At 33.8% G+C, this 16,654-nt stretch overlaps 1 protein-coding gene across 3 annotated transcripts in view; it reads right to left on the bottom strand.

Annotated features, from left to right (window-relative positions):
• Positions 1–16,654, bottom strand: part of LOC128677283 (uncharacterized protein) — a 197,218-nt gene that overhangs the window by 126,586 nt on the left and 53,978 nt on the right. The window lies entirely within an intron of this gene.

Genomic DNA, 16,654 nt, shown 5'->3' with positions numbered 1-16,654 from the left:
AGAAGAAGAAAACAAATTTTATTAGGACAGTACTTCGGAAAGCTTCGAAATAAAATAGAAGTCAAAAAGACCAAAGTAAATAACGTAATTTTGACCTTAAATGTAATATTCTCGTGCGATTTTACGCCAAGGAAAATTTTGTATCAAACTTTTCAAAGGGAATTTCCAATAAATACAGGACATTAATTATTCAAGGAAAAGTCTGGAAATTTTCGCGTCATTTGCAAAAAAAAATTATAATATTTTTCGCGCCCAATGACTGGAATTTGGAGGTTAAATGTTGTTTTTATGTAAAGCTTTATTTTAAAAGCAATTGTTTACATTTTCGTAAATTAATTCCTGACTTGGACACAAAGAAATACGAATAGCTATGTATAGTCCGTACCGTCATCTACCTGCCCAATATTGCAAAATTGGCCGCGCATTACTGAAACGTATCAGATGGTAGCTTGATTTGCAATTGACTGTTATTTTTGTTCGTTTTATAACTTTCTTGCACGAAAATAAAACATAAATTAAAATTAATACAAGATATATGTACAACGGCAGACTTATCATATGTAGAGATCTCTTACAGTCAATCGACGATAGGTTGAGAGCCATGTGTTTTTTATTCTTCTTCCTTTTTTATTAATGATTTGAGTTGACCTCAATCTAGCCTGATGAATAGCAAAGGTCTGAGGTTGTACATGTAAACTCTAAGAAATAGTACATAATTCTCATTACATATTATTTTTATCAACTTCCTTACCACATAAATTGATAAAAGGAAGAGATAGCACTAGAGATAAGGCCACCTATTGTACCTACTAACATCTATCCAATTGTCTCATTGCTTTAAGCCATTGGTGCAATAAAATGTCTTTACTTTGCGAAATTGTGTTATAACCACAAAATAAATAGCAACTAGTATAAGAAGTTGCAATGATTAGGTCATAAAACTAGACAATTTTTATGGTACCATTCCATTCGCCGTAAACCTGCACTCAGAACATTACGCTCAGGTAGACAGCAGTTCGTTTCAAAGTTTTGCTTCTTCGAGAGTTTAAATTGTAGCCAGTAGGGGCGCCCCTACGGCCATTAATCCATCATTGTCCGGTTTCTACGGAACTGTGGCTTTGTACCACACGGGACAAGAGTAAAGACAAAGATATTACTTTTAATGAATACCTATTATGTTTTATTAAATAAATCAAGGTAAAATAAAGGTGCGATACTGTTACGATAGTCGTGTTCGGTATGACTACCTGACTTGTGTTTCATTAGACTACCCAATTAATGCTAAAGTCATGCTAACGATCTACAAGTATGTGTATATTAATTTATATTTTTAATTTTTTGTGATAAAACCGCCTCTTAATACATAACTATACATATAACTTTAAAAATAAAGTTTTTTTTTAATTTGTATCGAAATCTGTACAGTTTAAATCACAGATATAATAATATTATGTGGTTTAAATGCCAATGTAATTTATCTTGGGTACTTGAACTAAAAAATACATTCTACATCATTATTGAAAAATACACAAGTTTGAATTTTGAAATATTTTAGATTGGATAGTTCAAGTTAAATTACTACATAAAATATATAGCTTTATAAATAAATTTCTCATGTAAGTTGTGTTCTTTAAAGAATAAGATTTCTTTAAGCCGAAGCTTCATAGCAGTTTATTTGCTCATGACCATCCAAGAACCGTGTGTTGGCCCTCCATACGCCGGCGTTTCCACATCCATCCATTTCCCTCTGAGAAAATATTGCATGTGCGGTATTTGATCTATCCGCTTCACGATTCCTTACCATTGTTCGTGCTGGACTCGACAGAAGCTACGCTATACTGTGCTAACTGTAGCTAGGTTTCGAGCAACCTGAAGCTGAAGCTGGGTCGAAAGAAACTTACAGAATTTCTTAATTTTTGACATATGTACACCTTGTGCTACCTTATTTTGTGCGTAATTTTTTTTCCTTTCAAATACTTGGTTGACTTGGAAGAAATCCCTTTCTGGGATAACCGCCTTTGTACGCGTCTCTTTTTTATTTTACTGCTTTCTCTGTATGTGTTTTCTTCATGCAATAAAGAGTTTACAAACCAAATTCTATTGGTAGTTCGAGTCAGTTAGCACAGCATAGCAGAGCACTAGTCGAGTTCAGCTCTTCTTTTCGCGGCTTGCGCAAAACGTACGTCGTTTCGCATCTCGTGCAAGGAAATTCCCTGTGTTTCAATTTGAATATTTTAACCTGCATATTTTCGTTTTTAATATGCTGCCTTTTGAATTCGGTTTGAGCGTGAGGCAATTTCCAATATCTGCACTAGTTACATTAATATTGAAACAATGTCAAGGCTCAGTTTAGTCAGAAGGTGGGTCTGGTGCGCACGAAAAATTGCTTTGTACTGTATGGTTTCTTTTCTTATTATTTTTAGTTGAATATTATTATTTAAAGTAGCCCGTGAAGAGGTTTTTATTATCAACAAAATTCACTGAAGTAGCTCACTTCAATGAATTTTGTAACGAGAAAAAAAAGTTGATTAATGAATTTGAATAATTCGTTTTTCACAACGCGCAATGTTTATCGATATTATTGGTTTGGTTATTCTGCAATAATTGCAAATGAATAGAAATATTATTTAATTCCCTATTCAATAAATGCTTGATTAATAAATGCTGAATTCAACAAAAAATAATTCTTAGTAATATTTATGTCTAAAGCATGTTTAAGTTGAAATACCCCAGTCTATTTTAACGCTGCTTGCATGCTTGTAAGTTTAACACATGGCAAATTGGATTCACTAATAATACACTAAGTAAAACGTGGCCGCAGATTCATTAGGCATTCAGCGTGACACCGTGGTGGAGCCGTCTGATTGATGTCTGTAATGAAGAGCTGACGAGGCGTTCGCAATCAGCACGACGACGTAGACTGTGGAGAACGCAGAATTTTCACTTTTAGGTTTGCGATTGCGGCTGGCTGAGAACCAAAAGGTCTCAGGTTCGAATCCAACGGGTATTCACTCACGTGACACAAAACCCATTAAATTCGAATCGAATGCTCAAGCACAGTAGTTTTTTCATCGACCGTGATGACCGATCGATTCATGAAGGAATATATTATGGGGAAACCTGCACTCCAGTTGAGAAGGCAATGGCAAATCATTCCATTAATATTGTAAAGAAAGATCTTGTATGTTTCATTCATTAGAAATAATGAACACGACCGTCATAAAGAATACGACCATAATCAACGACGTGGGTATTTGCGGCGCAACGCCGCTTTTGCTACTACTTGAGCAGAGGAAAGATTTACATGGTATTTCTTCAAGATTTGAATATTAATTTCCTTTCGAATTGTGGCTCTTGTGGGAAATGTTAACATTGTTATAAATTATAAATATCATTAAAGTTTTCTTCTGTACTCTCTATTTTTGACGTGGATACTATGCACGCTCTAATTGTGGCGCCTTTTCTCATTAATCTGAATTTGGTGACTTTCTGCTTGGATTTAGGGCACAAAAATAATTGAATTATTAAAGTTCACAATTTGATAACCAACTAACATGAGAATTAATTATTTCTCAAACAAAAAAATACATCAAATTGTGGAATTGATTTGCTGCAGTTGGTTATTTATTTGCCCGTAAAATCCATAATTATATCAGAAGCAGCCCTCGTGGAGCCAACGGCCAAAGCTGACACGCATTCTGAACGGTTCGAAGGCGTGGAGCGGCGAAATTTTTACGAGTTGGCGTAAAATTTCACTTAACGCGCTCACTCCGCGCCTATTCGGTTTGTCGGTTTTACTTCATTCCGTATGCTGGGTCATGTTACCGGCGTAATGTGAAAACGTATCCCCTTGTTTCCACATTTCCCATAAACCGGAAGCTATATGAGTTAATGTCGTGCCAAAGTTGTAATTGTAATCCGTTGGAGTAATATTTCAGAAGGTTAGTTAGTTTATGAGTTTAATAAAACATTATTAAACTATTCACGCAGTTATAGACGTATTACGGCCAGATACAATAGTAGTTGTATTGCTATTAGCAAAGGTAATAGGTGAGTTTTCTAATTAAAATATATATAATAAATACCGGTCCATCTGTTACATGTTAGATTAACGTATGTATGTATGTAGATAAAAAATATAATATTCAATCTGTATAATAATTTAATTTAAACAAAGCTACCGTCTCTTTCCGATTCTTTCCGACGATTGAAAAAAAATAAAAAGGGATGGAAAACAAATCACCCTTTGTTTTTCGAAAGTCCACACTTTAAAGGGAAAGTCGAATAAAAGTGGAAAGGGAGAGTAGAAATCTGTTCGTATCTGTGTACATTCGGTGACAATTTTAATTCAACCTTTTCCTTATTTCATTTTAGTGTTCTGTTTGAAATAGGACTTGGAAATATGAACAAATACCTCGTATGAGTTATGTAAATACAGTTTAATTATAAGCTGTTTGCGGTAAAATGTTTAAGGTGAGTTTGTGATACTTTCACCCCCCATTTATGATCTCTGGAGATAGAAATTGAAAAAAACTTTGAACTCGCATCTTTATCCATATAGATAAAGATGCGAGTTTTATCAAATTCGGTGGAGCGGTTTAGCTGTGAACGAGTTACAGATAAACTTTCAAATATATGTTTTTTTAAATTATTTACTTTCGTTTCAATCGTAAAATAAATACTTATTATATCTCGACTTAGTTTTAGTTTTACTATTTATCCTACAATCATGGCATAGTTTTAATTTTAATAATTCAATCAAATTAAATAATAGTTCATTGTAATTTCTATAAGTAGGTATATAATGAAGGACGCGAACTTTACTCAAACCCCTTTATAAAACCGACTGTACGTTTTAAATCTCGTCGAATTTCCAACGGCGGCGGACAGAATAAACTCCTTTATTTATTATTTGACAAATCTTGTAATTAAACAGGATCCCTTTTTAAGTGACTGCCAGGATTCTGAAGAAACTTCATGTTGTACAGTGCCCTGCTGCTAACTTCGCTCGGATATTAATGGCAGTTTTAATTAATCCAACTTCGTTGCATTTCACGCTGTTTCTACTAATGGGAAAAATTATTACATTATCAATGTTGCTACCCTTTTAACTATTTATTTGAGACTTCAAGGCTAAATCATCGCATGTAATTTATATGCCACATAATAAATTAACTATTTCATAAAATAAGACAGAGGACAGAAGACAAAGAATATTAGTGTATGTACAGTAAATGATAATAATGAAAATCTAAAACCATACTACTGTTTGAAGTGTCAGGACATATAAATAATTAAATATATTAGGATAAATACCACAGATTGAGCTAGCCCCAAAGTAAGTTCGAGATTTGTGTTATGGGATACTAGCTCAACGATACTATATTTTAACAAATACATATATAGATAAACATCCAAGACCCGGGCCAATCAGGAATCCCGGGACCTTTCGGTTCAGAAGCAAGCACTTTACCAGTGCGCCATTGAGGTCGTCAAATATATATAATCGATATTTTGACACGATGCCTTATTCAGATATATTGAAAGGATAAATAGATCTTAGGAAGAAGGGGTCCAGAATGACCAAAAGAGCAACGGGAGGAACTCCACCGATAAGAACCTCGTTTTTAAATTAGATGATAATGAGAAGCAGCCGCGGGCAATAGCTATTTTAAACTAATTATTACAATTCTAGCAATATGACTGTACAATATGTATACGCGAAAAATATGAACATGAAAGAATAAGAAAGCAATATCATATCGTATGAATCAATAACGTCCCTCGTTCACCGCACTCACAAAGTTTTGAATCTAAGAATGGGTCAATGATTCAACACCAGCGAGTGCAGTCCTCCAAACTTTATCGATAAAGGACTATGTGTTGTGATATTTCTCGATAACAAGCAAAGTTTTGCCCTTGGCCATAAACGATGCCGGAGTTGAGGTATGTCGTGGTTGGGTGGTCGTCCAGAGTCATAGATACAAAGGGGCGTCACAGCTTTGCGAATGAAATTATATTATATAATTTTACGTCGCACAATACGCTGTTTACCTAAAATAACAGATGACTGAATACCACAAGAGTAGCCGTAGCCGGTTAGTGTTATTCTATGCGAATGAGCTTTCTTAGGTCGAACAAAATGCGATCGCGTTAGGCCGCTTATAATATTGAGGGTGCCGTAGAAATTTTGCCCAGGCCGCTTTTCGTGTTAGAACCAGTATGGGCCGTAAAACTGGGAGATATTGGGAGAATAACATATTGGGAGTTAGGTAGTGGTTCGGCCCGTCTTGGGTGTGTGCCAACCTTCGAACCTCCTTACCTTGCGCCTTGCGCCATGTGCGTTTAAAGAACTCTTTTTCTTTCTAGTATATATTCAGGCATAAGAAGGGTTATGGACCTAAAACTAACTTGGCAAAATAATTCTCATTATTATTATGTCATCATAGCAGACTTGATCGTGATGATTATGAGAGCCGGCATTAAAATTGTTCAAATGGTTATCACTGGTTTTTGTTTAAAAAACCTATTTATTAAATAAATGTCTCAAAATATAAATCATAGCCATTATTGTAGATATGATTTTAATTTATCTCAAATGTCAGCCTATGACTCTGTATGTCATATTAACCGGGATCAAGGAGTGAACTATAAAACCGCTGATTTCGGTGTTGATATTATGCACAAACAAATCACTTTCCGAGAAGTCGTGTACATGGCAGCGTTATTACAGTTTCAGCCAAAGTGACGGTACATAAATATTAACTTAGCAAGTTGGCAATGCTCCGAAAAAGTTGGGGAAATGCTCGCTTGGAGGCCAGAAGTAGCGCACTCGCCTCTTTGCGCACATTTTAAATTTTATTCCAAAGAATAGTACCTAGATATCTAACACATAAATCTGATTTCCATATGGATTTGCAGCATTACAAAAATATATAATTGCATTTATTTTCAGGCAGCAGCGCTTACAAATACAAGATTCGGAAAACTATGAAATAAATAATGCGTAATCTTGTAAATTAGCAGATTCGTACAACGTTACTAATATAAATTTAGTCAAAAAGCTCGCTTGTAAATAACTTAATTGGATACACAATATCTCTTATTATTAGATACTTTCTCTATAAATATTGTTATTTTTATTTATGTGACATTTATTTGTGTTGTGTTAATTAATTTCTGGAATCGATGTCTTTTTACGTTTATACGTAACTTAACGTACCTTTGTACGTAAAAATACAGTTCGTATTCGTGCGTAGACAGTATAAATCTATAACTTCAACATTTTATATCAAAGTTCTATAAAAAATAATGAACGTCTTTAGTATTTAGACTCATTTAATTAAACTTGAAATTCAGCGTATCCGAGGACACGGCGCCGTCAAATAGCTGTAGATTAATTTTGACTCATTCTGTGTAGCATCCACCTGCTCTCAATTTAATTACGGAGTTTGTTGATAAGTAGGTATCTCATTTCACATGATTCCGGGATGAAAGCTAATTAAATTCTTTATGAAGCTAAATTATTATTTTCAATCATGGTCTAGTGTAGGTGGAAGTTGAACTTTAATGGGGGTTTATTATCTACTTGTGATATGGCAGTGACGGTTTAGGTATATGTAGATACTGTTTCTTAATTAATAGAATGTTTGACTAAGAGAATGTCTTACGTAAAGTTCAAATTTATATAATAAAAATAGCACACTATATCTAATATATGTAATCAAACATAATTATTACCTAATATACGAACGTGTATGTTATTAGTAGTATTACTTTTAATTCTGTTTGATTTCAAAATATTTTTCTTCTTATATGTAAGACCAGATCCTTCATGATGCAGTAGGGGTCTGATTTTAAAACATAACTTAACAAAATTAAAGCGGCATAAACACAAGATATAAAACACAATTTAATTATAAATAGAAATAACTGATAATGTCGACACAGAGGTGACACGCGCACTGCGGGATGTGAATCGTCACTATCCCACGGGAAATCTCGGCACATTTCGAGGCATAAGGGTTCAATTACTGAAAAACATCATCATAAAATGCATAGAGATAATGACTTAATGTTTAGAAACTTCGTTTCCGTTAGTGGAACGGCTTGATGTTACAATATTTTTAATCAAGTAGTTTCTGCATTGATATATTTTACCGTATCCTATAAAACACAGCTTTTGCGTTTTCCGATACCTTAACTATTATTTTTCTTTAAAGTGATTATCTTACAAATAACTGCTTACCTCAACTTTGAAATGAACTGTTCCTACGGGAACATTTATTTTTCCGGGATGAAAGATGAGATCTATGTCCTTCTCCATACTCCAAACTATATGTGTGCAAAACTTCAAGATGATTGGTTGAGTAAAGAGCGTGAAGAGGTAACAAACAAACAAATAAATTTACTTTCGCATTTATAATATTAGAGATTGTTTGATCTAAACGGATCAACAAAATTACATAGAAAAAACAAATTTGGTTTTCTTTGACATATGTAATTTCTAAATAAAGGTATGTCGACACGACTTTATATTTACTGTGCATATTTTAAAATTGGCATTACTCGAAAGGATTTAGTAAAACTATAGCTGTATCAAGCATACTAAATTACTACTTACACAAAAAGTTTTTGTATTCTACTAGTAGAATGATACTTTATTGGTCGGAAAAGAGTAACAAGATGTCCCGTCGATAAGCATAGAAATTGATATACATCATTATATATGAGTTAACATCTCTGTCATCGTTATCCGTGACAATCAAGGTATAGATAGGTAAGTACATAGACCACAACGTCCAAAGCAGTAATTAGAGGTAATCTGACCGCTCAGTCGCTAATGAATCTGTCTTGTGATCAACGCGTCATGCTTCAGATCCTTTTGTGCACAAACACAAGGCATCCTGCTGCATGCTTTGTGTGCTTCTTGACTTGAATGTTGTATTGTATTGTATGGTAATTAATTCGGTTACTGTCTCATTTGTGGCGTATGATTTCTGCATTAGTATTGGACTAATTAGTATTGGACTAATTCGTATCCTTCGTGGTTGTCGTGTTAGGCAGCTGAAATAAAATGCTTAGACAGCTGAGAGATTTATAGAAATATTCCCAAAATGACGGTCGCTGCCTGAGCCGGCCGGTCGTAAAATCACAGCTGAATGTTCAAAATTTTAACGTTAAATGTAAACAGGAACACGATCAGAGTAGAAAGAGGGTGCTAAAGTTTCAGTTATCTTTTTTACCCAAGTACAATAATAATCAATCGTGGCATATGTGGCGTTTTTTAACTAAACCGAAGCTTTGAATTTGATTAAATACTGTGAATTAAATTTGTGTAATCACACTGATTAGTTCAACAGGGTAAACGTCTAAAAATAAAAAGTTGTCCTTAAAAAATAGTGATCTGAATAACGACATTTGCAAAAAAAACATATTATGTGGTATATGATTTTATGTAATCAAAAAAAAATAAAGTTTGAGTGAAAGTATACCAGATTTTCGATCACATGCAAAGCGACTGTTTGAAGTGAAGCTATCGCAAAAGAGCAGTTACTCGGCAGAATCAGAAAGTTAAATCAAATTGGAATATTAAAACCAAGAAAAAAAACCGGACTAAAACGTATGAGCGCTGTATCTTCAAGTGTTTGTAACGTATATACATAAATACTTTGTATATTATAAGAAGCGCAACAAGCGCGAACAGCCTTATTTTCAGTACATTCACTAAGATTTTGTTTTCTAATTAATGCCAATTATAAATTTGTAATAAATTAAAGGCAATAAACGTTTAAATTCCTTAATTCCTTCAGAAAGGTTACTAAGGAAACACAAATTGAAAATGAAAGCCTTTTAATTGTCCTCAAATAACTTTCTCAATTTTAATTTTCTTTTTAAATAGACGCTTATGAAATGTCATAATATGGTCTAATTATTAAATCATCGCACAATACTGACGCTTTTTTATAATGGATATGTAATTACATCAACTTATCGTAGAAGCTACGAAATGCTACGATGTGCTACGAAAAGCTACGAGTGTATGTAATCTCGTAGCCGTATTATTTTATGAACTTAGGTACCTATATCTTAAATTGTTTTACTGTTCTCGACATTAACAATCGTGATCGTTCGTGATTATCACTATTATAAAGAGCCAAAATTCTAAAGCAAAATTGTTTACTTGGGTAACTTACAATTCTTACTTTACATATCAGAATTCAATATTGCATTTCCTTTAGCCAGAAACTCTATCGTCGGCGAAACTGCCTGAAGATACCATCAACGATCCTTCAGTTCTCGGCTAAGAAAGTTACAGACGAACCACAACGTCAAACTCGTCTCCATCGCTCATTCAATACATCCATAAGTTTCGGATTTTCTCAAGATCTTGTGCAAGACGTAACTCAAAATAACCAATGCTCAGTTGTGTAAACTACTCGTACAACACGCTAGGGTTGCCATGTTTCAGGAATGTTTGTGAAAAATTTTCTATGTTCAGTACAATTGAGAGTGGGTTGCACCAGTCAACATTGGCTTCAACTTTAACCTGCGTGCCGTTGTTGTTTAGATAAAATGCCGCACTTTGCGTTTTTCTGTGGTATTATCTTTCTTGTTATTCTTTCTTTTTTAAAAATTACATACTTTTTGTAAAATATTTAAAATTATTTTAAAGATTTAATTTCAGTTTGGTTTTCAGTTTATAAAAAATATAGAGAGTTAGCAACACAAACAGCGTTCATTTTATATTTTTGTTGTCATTATGGCAACCCTACTCCCAACACCCCGAGAGCGTGTTGATAAATATGTTTATTTACTTTTGCCGTTTCACACCGCGTCTAAGAAGTGTCGATACAGTCGTGAACTAAGTGATACACGCTGCAACAGAGTGTTAGCAACAAATCTTGAACTAACAAGATGTGTCTGAAGTTAGCGAAGAGTGTGGCTTAAAGAAAAGAAGCTCAGGACAAAAGACACTCCGAATAAAGGTGTTCCGAATTGATTCATTTCTAAAAAGAATTAATATAAAAAAAAATTACAATTTCGAAAAATAACTGCTCTTTGTTTAAGAGTTTAGTCTTTCATCGTCAATATTGCACACAAGTAAATTTTAGTAATTGGTGATGTCAATTACTCAAAAAAAATTAAACATAGAATTAAGTTAATTTTGTTATTGGCCCTTAAGTGTTGTCCATTTATTTATTACTAACTTCGCCCCGGGGCTTCGCTCCCGTGGGAATTTCGTGATAAACAGTATCCTATGTGTCCAGCTTATACCAGTAGATTTTGCGTGAAAGAGTAACACACATATACACACACATATGTACATTCTCACAAATAATATTAGTAGGATTTATTTATGTAACACACAGTAACAATATCAACATTTTTAGGTTATTAGAAATATATTATGTCATTGATACTTCAGGCTTTTGAGACGGCTCATTAGGTTGATAAAAAGTGGAATACCAGCCAAGTCGTAATGACAGGATCCAAGCACAGGCTCCCATTAGCGAAATGGTTTCAGTCAGGATTTTTTTATCGTTTCATTCTACGGTAAAATCCAATGACAGACTAAAAAGTTTAATCTCACTCATTACGGTGGAACGGAGCGGACTAACGTTAAAAAAATATGCGGAACTCATTTGCATAAGTACTGATGTATGGCGGCTGTGTATGAAATTATTTCGTGTTCCTACTAGAAGGCTTGGATTCTGAGGGATCCCATTAGTATGCAATCATTATATATAGATATTATGTGCCTATAAATATCTATATATGAATAACTAGTTGTTGAATGTAGCTTCGCTCGCGTTAGCCTATATTTGACTTCGAGTCATCAACTAATCTATTCCACATTACATTAAAATCGACTCCGCGGTTTAGCGGTGTTATTAAGGATGTACCGACGGAGTATGACCAAAAATAAATTGGAAAAAAAATCACATCATCAATCAATTACTGTTTATGTCCGTATTGTTCATTAGGTATAAATAGTCAACAGAAGCAACCCAAATTTATTGCTAATTCGCTGCTAATATCGCGCTATAAAGAACCAAGCAAGGTTACAGACTATATAGCGTGGAGCTGATTATTAAATTGTCGGAAATTAAATATATTCAAACTATTGATACTAAACTCGATAGGTCTAACTCGATAGTGGATAAATTTAAGCGGGCCCCGTAGTCTGAATAATAAGGTGTGTATAAACTTGTGTACAACAAGAGAATAGAAATAAAGTCTGTTTCAAACTGATGTGATTTTCAAAAGACTTCAATATAAAGTTATCATTCAAATTCATTTTAATTAAAAGTATTTAAAATGAAAGTTTTCGCCAAAATAATAACATATTGTAGATGATATACATGGATGCAATTTATAAACAAATTTATCGTATAGAGCAGAAAGTTGCAAATCAATACTCAATACTTTTGTGAATACAATAAAGAGATTGATTCCATTACAAGAACCCAATTTTCACGAACTTGATTTATATGCCATATTCTAGGTTTCCAATACTCGTATCCGGCTACCGAAGTGGCGGGCGACATTTTTGGCATAGTTCCAAGGTGTCCAGGCTATGCCAGTCATCCTGGGAACGACTCGCAGGCTCTGTGTCAACTCGATATGACTCCAATTTGCTATAAACCGCCCGGAGCCAGTTTATACCGGTTTTCTTGCTTCCAAATGCGTTTTGTTTCAGCTTTATTCCGGTCTCTTTACTTCAAATAGTGCTGCGTTTTGTTAGCTTTACGAGTTAACGCCGCTTTTGTGGTCATTCCGCTAAATTGGATGAGTTGAGTGACCGAAATAAAAATAATTGCGGTATAAGATTCCCACTTTGGCGCTAAAATTTGGTTATTTTAAGAACGAATAAAATACATTTATTACGTTTGCCTTCCTTTAGCTAAGTTCGCCTATAGGTACTACGTATATTTTATATAAAATCCGACCCTAGTTTTATTAATAACACAAAAGAAATAATATATACTACATTTCTATCTATAAAACCTATATATAATTACCTATAATATAATTATAAAACCTTTCATAAAACAATTTGTATGAATGAATAAATGGAACTTAAAAATGATATTTCTATAATATTTAAAACAATATCAGAAAAAGTTAAGTAAGGTAATAACATACTACTTAATCGGATTGATCAATCAAAAAATATGTAATGTATGTGCGTCGGCCTCTAATGAAATATCCTGGACCTATAACTAGCGATCATCTATACATTTTAGTTTGTCTCGATTGACGTATGGGTATGAATTTGAAATGGTTTTGAAATGGGATAATCTCGATTAAAGTTTGGCAACACGTCTCGGGCCGGGTCGTAGGGTCGTCGGCAGCGCCCGCTGCTAAAAGGGTGGAAAGGGCCGCAGATAGGGTTGCCAAATCATATGAAGTAAGGTATAATACTGTGACCAAAGGGATGGAAGCTACTTCGCTTTGGACATTGATCTAACTAACTACACGATAGTACAATAGTGCCAATGCTTAACGGACGCTAACGTTTCTGAACGTGATACTAATATGAAAAAAAAATTATTGTTACTTGCATAATTTGTATTATTTTTATCTAGTGCCAATGAGCATGGCGAAATTAATATTCTTGTCTTTATGGTTTTTATATTTTTCCAAGTAATGCATTTTTACAATACTTGCATTAATGAATGTTCTTGCTAACTAATCACGCCATCAAAATAGAAACTATGAGACAAAAAACAAATCATTATTTTTAAGTAAATATCTTTCAATACGTTATCTATAATTCAGCCAAAACAAAAGACCGCGTCCATTCGCCCGCCGAAATCGATAGTTACGTAAAATGGCGGGCCTATTTCTCTCCAGAGGATAGTTGGGTTCATTATCATGTTGTGGGGCCTTCGTCACGACATGCTTCGGGATAAAAGAAGCGCACTTTATCGTTAAATGCTCATGATTGCCATAAAGAACCCTAAGTGCAGAATTCCGAGCGTTGCGTGATCAATTTGATCGACAGAATAGTCGGGTAAAAGACACATTTTGTACGTTTATATCTTGGAAGTATGTGGCAAAGTCTAAATGATATTAAAGTAACTTTATTTTATGAAATTTTCAAAGATTTTATTGTTTTTATTATGGACACGATACGAGATTTATTAAAATGGTGTTTAGGTGTTACATATTTGTTACTTTTGTAAACTGTCACAAAATAATTATTACTAATACTCGTATTAATTAGACTATATTTTTGAATTATTACAATTTAAAGGCCTGGTTTAACATGCATTATCTACATGAATTACCAATGTAAGAAGAGAGATTAACTAGTTTTATTTATCAATAAAACTATTTTCAGTAAAGTTTGCTTGCATGCACCATCAAAGTAAGAGTTGTTGAACCAGTCACTCAACTTTGACGTTAACTTAAATCTACATGGAAAAACTACCATTCTGTCTAAACTTTGGCGGCAGGTAGTTTAAACTCAACATCAAAGTTAACAGGTGCAACACACCTTATTTCAAAATTAATAAAAATCACTATGACATCTTGTTATAAAAAAGAAACCTACAGTGCAAATAAATTAAATTCCAACACCTGAATTCCATTTAAAAGCCCATAATGATTTATTACGACTTGGAGGTCCTTTGTGGAACAACCGAACAAACATCGGCCCTGCGTTTTTTAATTAAATTGAAATATTCTTACGTATACTTATGGGCATTTATCTTAGGACAAAATTCCCAGTAACAAAGGGTCCTCAGTCAGATTAAATTTCCGGCGGGTCCACTCGAGCCCTAAAATGGCCTTTATTACCCCGTTACAAAAGGCTTCTCTGTAACAGCACTAGAATATTAGAATCCCTCTCATTCATTTCCTCGTCGGTTTACTTTTGTCCACTTGGCGGAACCCGAGCCGTTCATATACGGGCTGGGATCGCGTGATTCTGAACTCGAATGAGGAATAGGTTATATTTAGCTCATCGGTAGTTCTGTTTACTTATTCAATGTGATACTTATTGGTATTTGTTTTTAATATATTACCTACATTATTATTTATATTACTACACCTTGCGGTGTTACCTGCGATTATTAAAAAAATCTTACATTTATATTATGCCATCTACTTTATAAAGCAACATTGACTATCAGACTTTTAACCCCACCGGAATCGTGTACTTTCAGGATAAAATGTATGTTATTCCAAGGTATTAGCTAACTACCACAGCATCAATGCCAAATATCATAAAAATTGGCCCAGCCGTTTGAGCGTGAAGAAGTAACAAAAATAATCATAAACTTTCGCCTTTATAATATTAGTGGGATATATTTATTTAGTTTATGGCACTTATGGTTTGTATGATATTTATGAACCTTTTAAAGGTTCATAAATATCGGGAATGTCGTGATCCATTCTGATATTCACCTTTTACTAAATCACTTTATTTATCATGAAAAAAACAATTATATATCAACTAAATTAACCTAAAAGTAAAAGTTAATTATAACTTATAATATACATAAACATATAACCATAAATAGGTACTTTTAAGTATGTTATTATTATCAGTAAATTTATGTTTTTATGATTGTATTTTAAGTGCTTTGAGTACATTTATTTGTATTCACTCTAATGAGTGAGTTGTACCGCCAAATTTGACGTTGATTAACCGGCGCGCAGCTGACGTTTAGACAAAAATGTACAAACAGACACAATATCGCATTCAATACCAGACATGTATATTTTAAATGAAAAGTTATCGTGTCGCAGCAACTTAATAAAGCGTTTACTGGCAATTTTCGGCGCGTTAAGGCGCGGAATGACGTCATCGCGTATAACGCCCTCGTTCCGGGATATTGTTGTAGCGAACGGTCGCGTCTGTCCGGACGTTTCATCGTCTTCGTGACTATGACCAACTAATGGCGAGAAATGGCGTTCACTAATAATTTGCCCGAGGAATTTTCGAATAAAAAATATTCTTATAATAATGCCCTTGCCCTCTCCTCAATAGTTTAACATCTGAGGTAAAATAATTATCACCGGACATAGTTTTTTCCCTATTCAACACACATGAAATCTGAGAACCAATTTGGGTATGTTTAGTATTTTCTTTTACTACAAATTTTTAAATATAAGTTTATTTTCATAAAATACATAAAACAAATGTGTAAGAAGTTGATGAATTTTAAGAAATCCAACTAGCACGTTCGTGATTTTGAGGTCACTGAGTGAGAGGATGTGAGATGGAAGAGCACACGGTTTACTATGTACCTACGCATTGTATGTATTGAACCGCTAATTTAATTCATTTTCGTTATAACATTAGTTGTCTTATATATCACCTAGGCTGAGTTGCACCGACAAATGTTATGTTGATTTTAATCAGCGTGCCGCTGACGTTTATACAAAGTGTCGTAAGTACGTTGCGCTTTTCTGCGTACTTTAAAGTTGACGTCACAGGTGACGGTGCAACCCACCTTTAAAACAAAATCTCGGTGTGAGATTGTTAGTAAACGTTAATTTAAAGTTGAAATATTACAAGCAAAATGTGTTTTTTTTTTGTTTCCAAACATTCCATCATTCATATTGTTAAACAAAACTTCTAAACGTGATTTGATTTTACTCATTTATTTTATAAACATTTCATTAGATATTCTATATT

This window comes from Plodia interpunctella, chromosome 17, assembly GCF_027563975.2.
Source record: "Plodia interpunctella isolate USDA-ARS_2022_Savannah chromosome 17, ilPloInte3.2, whole genome shotgun sequence".
Classification (NCBI taxonomy): Eukaryota; Metazoa; Arthropoda; class Insecta; order Lepidoptera; family Pyralidae; genus Plodia; species Plodia interpunctella.
Note: the sequence above shows the minus strand (reverse complement) of the source record. Positions and strands in the feature narration are given on the sequence as shown.